Genomic DNA, 6,891 nt, shown 5'->3' with positions numbered 1-6,891 from the left:
GGAAAAAGTATACCTTTTGGCACAATATAGTTTTTAACTGGAGGAGGAAAGGCTCAGTACTAAAAATTATTGAATAAGGTCAGTCGCACCTCTAAATTTCCTTAAGTGCTATGTTTTTTCGGGAGCCGGGCAAACATTTAAGTCTCCAAGATAAAGGAGCTATAGTTGCGCTTTTTAACCAAAACACTAGCATACCTGAAATCGTTGAAATAATTCAAAGTGGATCTGTCGATACGAACGAAACTTTTGACGTTAAGCGCAAAATAGGATACGGAGCAACCCGTAAAACGACGCCAGCGTAAGATGCAATGTTGTTGCAGGCAATGAGTGTAAAACCAATCACAACCCTGCAGGAACTAAAAGGTAACAGCAACATCAAAAGTTTTATGTTATATATTGTTAAAGCTGTTGCATCGATAGATATTTGTGAAATGCCCATTCATCGAGGAACGATTTCTCGAAGACTAAAGCATGGCATTCACGGGAAAATTGCTGCCAAAAAAGAAATCCTTACACAGGCCCAAAAAAATGCAAGATTAGCATTCGCAACGGAATTCGTCAATAATGATGCAGATTGGCGAGCAAAAGTCATATTGAGTGATGAAAAAACTTTTGGGTAAATAGTGTATTTGAGATATGTTTTGAATTTTTCTTTCATTATTTAATGTTCGCTTAATAGTTCCCATGAGTGTGGTCGTTCCTTCGTGTATCGAACAAACGGAACGAAGTTCAACCCTAACCACAATCGGACGATCGCAGCGGGAGACAATCAATTCCAGTTTGGGCCTGGTTTTCATCCAATGGTGCCGGGAAAATGCATCGCATCAGCGGCAGTCCTACGGCTATAAAATATATAGAAATATTGGATAACGATCTCTTACCATCTACATGGGCTAGGTTTGGAACGGATGAACTCATTCCATTTGTTCAGGATCAATCCCCAATCCACAGGAGTTAGTTTTGTTCGGGACTGGTTTGAAGATGAAGGTGTCTCCTTTCAGCTTCTGCCTTGGAAAAGGAGGATATTTAAATCTCATCGAAAATTTGTGGAGTGAAATGTTGCGTAAAATGGATTCCCACCACGCCAAAAATCCCTTGAGAACTTTGGAATGCTGTCAGTAATAACTGGAACCATCTAAGTCAACGGCCATCTTACTGGCAAACTCTCGCAAAGTCCATGATGTCCCGTCTGCAGCTTGTTATAGCTGTGGATGGTGACTGGACTAAGTATTAGAAGTGTATGTAGTATTGTTCGCCATAAAAAACACATAATCTGGTAATCAACTGGGTGTATTTGCATTAGTTACACTATTCACAAAGCCTGTATTTAATACAAAATGTTAATCGTGCACCAGAAAAGTATTAGACCACACTCTTTAACGATTAAACTTCCTACAAAAAATAATTAGCAACTGTAGTTTTAATTCTTATTTTATTACCTGAAGTTGAAGTTACATCATAGCACCCCTCCGCTTTAACTGGTGTATATATTATTGCATCACTGCAGATTTAGCCTTGGCGTGTATGAATTGTAAAAAGATTATTTAAACTTGTAGCAAGTATATCTTTACACTCTTGAGGATTTTTTTGTGGATAGACATTTCTTTTTATTAAGATACCAGAGAACACAAACTACATGGAGGCTTGATTGTGATGTTTTTGTATTCCCTATTTTCTACAGCTCCTATTACCTAAGACAATAGAAAAAAAAATAAGAATAAAAATTTTAATTAAAAAGTTTTACACATTTACCTTTCCACAGTGTATTGCTTTCTAACCATTTTTTTTAACAAGAACACCTTGGCACAAAATTTATTTTTGACGTTTTACGTTTTCAATTTGACAATTGACATTCGGCTAAAACCATCTGCTGGTAGGATTCTGAAGAACTATGCTATGCGGAAAACGTCACTGTCAAAGCAAGCCATCTTGCGGCCAATATGCTGAAAATAAACATGGACTACTCTAACTAAAGGACGGGACTTTTTTCCTATCTCGCCTTGTTAAAGGGTGTCGGGTGGACTATTTTCATGAAAAAAATAAAAAAAACATCGTTAAATGCAGCTTCAAAAGGAAATTGTAACCATCAGTTTTTTTCTTTATAAAACGAATAATTTAAGAAGATATTGCGATTTTAATTTTGGTAGTAGGGGGAATTGGGCGAGCCACCGGTGCCATTTATCAACCAAAAATCGCAAGTTCTTGCTGATTGACAACTGAAATCGAAATTTTCGGGAGCCATCTATCAACTAAAATCGCATGATCTTGCTGATTGACAACTTAACTTGAAATTGTAGAAAGAAAACAAGCCATGAGTTAGGATTTTTTGCTCCCAGATGGCACCGGCGGCCCCTCCAATTTCCCGATTTTCTGATACAAAATAACTAATATCTCTTTAAGGCTTAATTTTCAATATAGGAACATTTGGTAATTCAATAATTATTTTTTAAACTGAATTTTATAAAAATAAAAAAAAAATTACATGGGTTATGATGAGGTCCAGGTTTGGTATATGGATATTTGCTTTTTGTTTTATCCAGTCTCTGTCTGTTGAATTATGTTCCCAGGTGTGCGGGAATCCGTTTCAATTTACCAAATGATTCCAGAAACAATCGGAGTAAGGATGAATTGACCATCCGTCTACTCCGATTGTGCAATTCTTATCTTCGTAGGTAAAGAATGGCTGAAATCCACTTTTTGATTCTTTTGCGGAGATAAAAATCCGGTTTTCTTCACATTTTTGAAGTGTCATTGTTTGTCCAAAGCCTTGTAGCCTCGAGCAAATTGGCGGTCCAAGTGTTGACGCAGCGAGAAGGTCGTTACCTTGGGCTAAAATCACAGCCTGGTTTCTCTTTATCGTAGAAAGTTGGCGGTATACGTCGCGGATTTCTTTATTCTTTATACTTTAAGGCACGTTTCTGATTCTTGAGAAAATAGGTAGCTGTTCTCTTTTTCTGATATCCATCTAGTTGATTCTTCTGAACAGGTTGCAGCTAGGGATCGGTCCCGATTAGCCATAATCGGGTTAACCTCCCCGCCCCGCCCGGGGAAAAAGCAATCTGGGCTGAATCGTGGTTCAATTTCGTCAGCCAGGGCAGGGCGGGGCAAAAATCAAGGTTAACCCGCTTTCCCCGACGCCATTTGCAAAAATTGCGCCTGAATTTAAACTACGAATTTGGGTCGGGTTTTTATCAGGGCAAGCGGGGCAAACTCCCCAATTTTCATCATAATAATCGATTTCGACTCGATCGATTATGTTTTTACGTCGATTGATTGATGGCAATCGGGGTTGCAGCTCCGATTTGGCACTCCGATACAACCCCGATTGAGATCGGGGTTCAAAAATTTTCACCCCAAGCCCCGAACGCACCGCCCTGGGCCCCAAATTAAAAAAACCGATTGGCAAAATGCACCCCGATTAGGGTCGGGGCCGATCCCTAGTTGCAGCAAATACGTAGTCATTTGTTGTTTCTGTGATGCAAATATTAGTGTTTTGTACACGTATTGTTTGATCGACAATGTATTCAAATTTCGATCCTGGTGGGAGATGGTCGTCCTTAGCGAGTTGACTGTACGTTATTAAAGGATTTCTGCTTCCAGACTCGTAAGTAATGTATATTGTAGCATCCTTTTGTACGATTTTTCCATCTTCATTGATTATTTTTGGTCTTCTATGCGCCAATCTTATAGTTCCCCAGGCGTATGAAATGCTGTAAAGGCGAATCCCAAGTTGGTCGTCTTCAATTTGGGTGTTGAAAAGAAAGTGGACTTCTTGAAGAAGAGAACGTTTTGACCTACACTTGTACAGTTCTCTGTAATCTTCGCATACTGGTGTAGCAAGGTTGGTATTTTGGATAAAGTCTATTTTACCCGACCAAATATACTTTATTGTTACTATACTTTTACTGAATTCAGAGAACCAAGTATACTGAACTGATCTGTATCTAATTGTAAACTGAATAAATGTTCTGCTTAAATTCCAATGTTGCCACCTGTTGGAATGCAATGTTGCCGTCATTAATTGGTAATATAGATTAAATACCTATATAGATATTGCAAAATATTTATATGGAATCATTACTCTGCTAGCTTAGTGGTATAGCAATGGATTGTTAAGAGAAAGGATCTAGGTTCAAATCTAGTTATTGGATGTATATTTAATATTATATCTTTAGTATTCAGTATATTCAATTGGTTATTAAGTTGATAAAGTGATTCTAGTATTTACTTTATTAGTATTACGACATTTTAAAAAGTATTGTTTAGTTAAGTATTGTAGGTCTATGATAATTAAGTTAGAAATTTTTTTACTATACTTAATTAAATTATATTTAGGGGTGTGTTGTTACTTAATATTAGTATTGATTCAGGTATGGCTACTAATGTATCTATTTTCATGAGTTCCTCAAGTAATATTATTAAGAGTAATAGTGAAATGCTTGAAAAGTTTTATTTCAAATGCAAAAAAGGGAAATCCAGTTCTAAATCTCAAATACCATTTGATGAACTGTGTTGGACATCTTTTACCATAACAATGATTTGTTCTGTGCTTACTCCAATGGATTTGTACAAATACTTAGGGGAAATTGGATTTATTGATATCAGTGTGTCTTCGTATTGTCTTCAGTGTTCTGGGTAACTAACATTGGTAATTATTTACAATAAGCTATATTCTAAGATATTAGTTGTATTATTTACATTTATTAATAGATTCCTTCTACTACTGTCATTGGTGGTTGCCAACTGAAACGTAATAATAGAATTGGAGTTAATGGTAGTACTATAAAAACAAAGTTGTGTTCTAAAAAATTTACTATTAGAAGATATTCTTGGTTTCACAAATCTCATCTAACGATTCATGAAATCTTAACACTAACGTATTATTGGTGGAGTGAAATTTCTCAGAAGTATGTGGAAAATGATTTGGATTTAGGTATGTTTATGTTTTATGTAGGTAAATATGTTTTAAGTTACTGTGTTATACTTTAGTTCATTACTGATTGATATGTTGTCTTATTCTGTACTTTATTTTTTTTGGTATACCGAATATGATTATACTGTACTATATTATTTATTGTACTATGTTTGTTATACTAACCTATATTTTGTTATTTTATACTATACTATACTATACTATACTATACTAAACTATAATATACTATACTATACTATACTATACTATACTATACTATACTATACTATACTATACTATACTATACTATACGAGCTCCAAATTCTACTCCCCACATCTCTCGTATTTGCCTGGATATATTTCGCCTAAAAGTCGCAGATGCTGTGATAAATCTTGTAGTACAAACCAATCCGACTACCTCCACTATCGATGACATGATTGTAAAGCTCTCTGCCCTCATTTCCTCTGCTGCCAAAAGCTCTAAAGATCCTACCTACATTCCTGTGTCCACACGCAGAACGCCTTGGTGGACAAAGGAACTCTGGGTACTTCGTCACAAATCCCGACAGGCTTTTAAATTATGGTCAGTCCAACGAACAGAATCTAACAGGCAGGCATTCAAAGCTCTCAAAGCTACCTATCAGAGGGAAATTCGCAGCGCCAAACTCTCGTCTTGGAACAAGCTATGTGACTCCCAGCCTAGCAGTAGTGACCTCTTCTCGGCCCTAAAGGCCAAATCAGGCAAATCATCAAACGTCAGCCTTCCATCCTCTATTTCATTTGACGGCTCGATCTCCTCCAATCCTACAGAAATTCTAAAAAAGTGTGCAGAACACTCTTTCCCCTCCCCCACTCCATCTACGCAGGCCCACGCACAGGCCGAAGAGCTTGCGGCCTCCTTCTCACAATCATCCACGGCATTCGTTGTACCATCCAACTCTCCTCCAATTTCCCAGGAGGAGCTTTCTAATGCTATCGCCTCTCTGAATCTCAAATCTGCTCCTGGAGCCGATGGCCTTTCCACTGCTATCATTTGTGCAATCTCTAATCAGATAATTGGTCAGCTTCTATTCATCATGAATGCATGTTTCTCTCTTTCTCACTTTCCTAGCTGTTGGAAGGTTGCCAAGGTGACCATTATCGGTAAACCTAACAAACCCGCTTACGACACTCTGAATAGCTTTCGACCAATTAGCCTAGTCAACACATTTGCTAAGATCCTTGAAAAGCTCATTTTAAATAGACTCCTTTGGCATGCGTCGATCTCTCAGTGGTTGAGCCCGAACCAACATGGATTCACTCAAGGCAGATCAACTGAAACGGCTGCTCACTCCTTGATTTCTTTTTGTGACGAAGGCAGAGACGCTAAATGTGTCACAGCATGTGCATTTCTTGATATTAAAAGCGCATTCGACGCTGCTTGGCACCCTGCTATTATCTCTGCACTTGCTGTCCGCAACTGCCCAAGATATTTGGTCCAGCTAGTCTTTGACTATCTCTCCAACCGCACGGCCATCCTCTCGCTTGAAGGCTCGTCCTCCTCCTTTCACGTTGATCTTGGCTGTCCTCAAGGTGGGGTCCTCTCTCCATTTCTGTGGTCGGTTCTTGTTGATGATGTCCTGCGCCTCAAATTTTCATTTCCGTATCGGATTGGTGGATACGCTGACGATCTGAACGTGGCCACATATCATAAAGACCCTAGCATTGCCACCCGAAATTTACAGACCATGTGTGACGAGGTGTCGAACTGGTGTCTAACCAGCAAACTCTCCCTCAATGCGACAAAAACGGTGTTTATGATTATGTGCAAAAGATTTTTTGACTGGTCTCATCTCAGCATCTCTATAAATGGCATGCTTATCCCCCCATCTGTAGAGACACTCTTTCTGGGTCTAACAATTGACTGCCGCCTCAAATGGAACTCCCACATTGCCAATAAAATTGCTGCAGCTAAACGTGCATTCTTTACACTGAGATCC

At 38.3% G+C, this 6,891-nt stretch overlaps 1 pseudogene; it reads left to right on the top strand.

The window, feature by feature from the left end:
- Nucleotides 1-323: 323 nt before the first annotated feature.
- On the top strand, nucleotides 324-974 carry LOC123475362 (annotated as a pseudogene).
- The last annotated feature ends 5,917 nt before the right edge of the window (nucleotides 975-6,891 follow it).

This window comes from Daphnia magna, linkage group LG8 (assembly GCF_020631705.1).
Source record: "Daphnia magna isolate NIES linkage group LG8, ASM2063170v1.1, whole genome shotgun sequence".
Lineage (NCBI taxonomy): Eukaryota > Metazoa > Arthropoda > Branchiopoda > Diplostraca > Daphniidae > Daphnia > Daphnia magna.
This window is presented reverse-complemented; position numbering and strand designations above follow the sequence as displayed.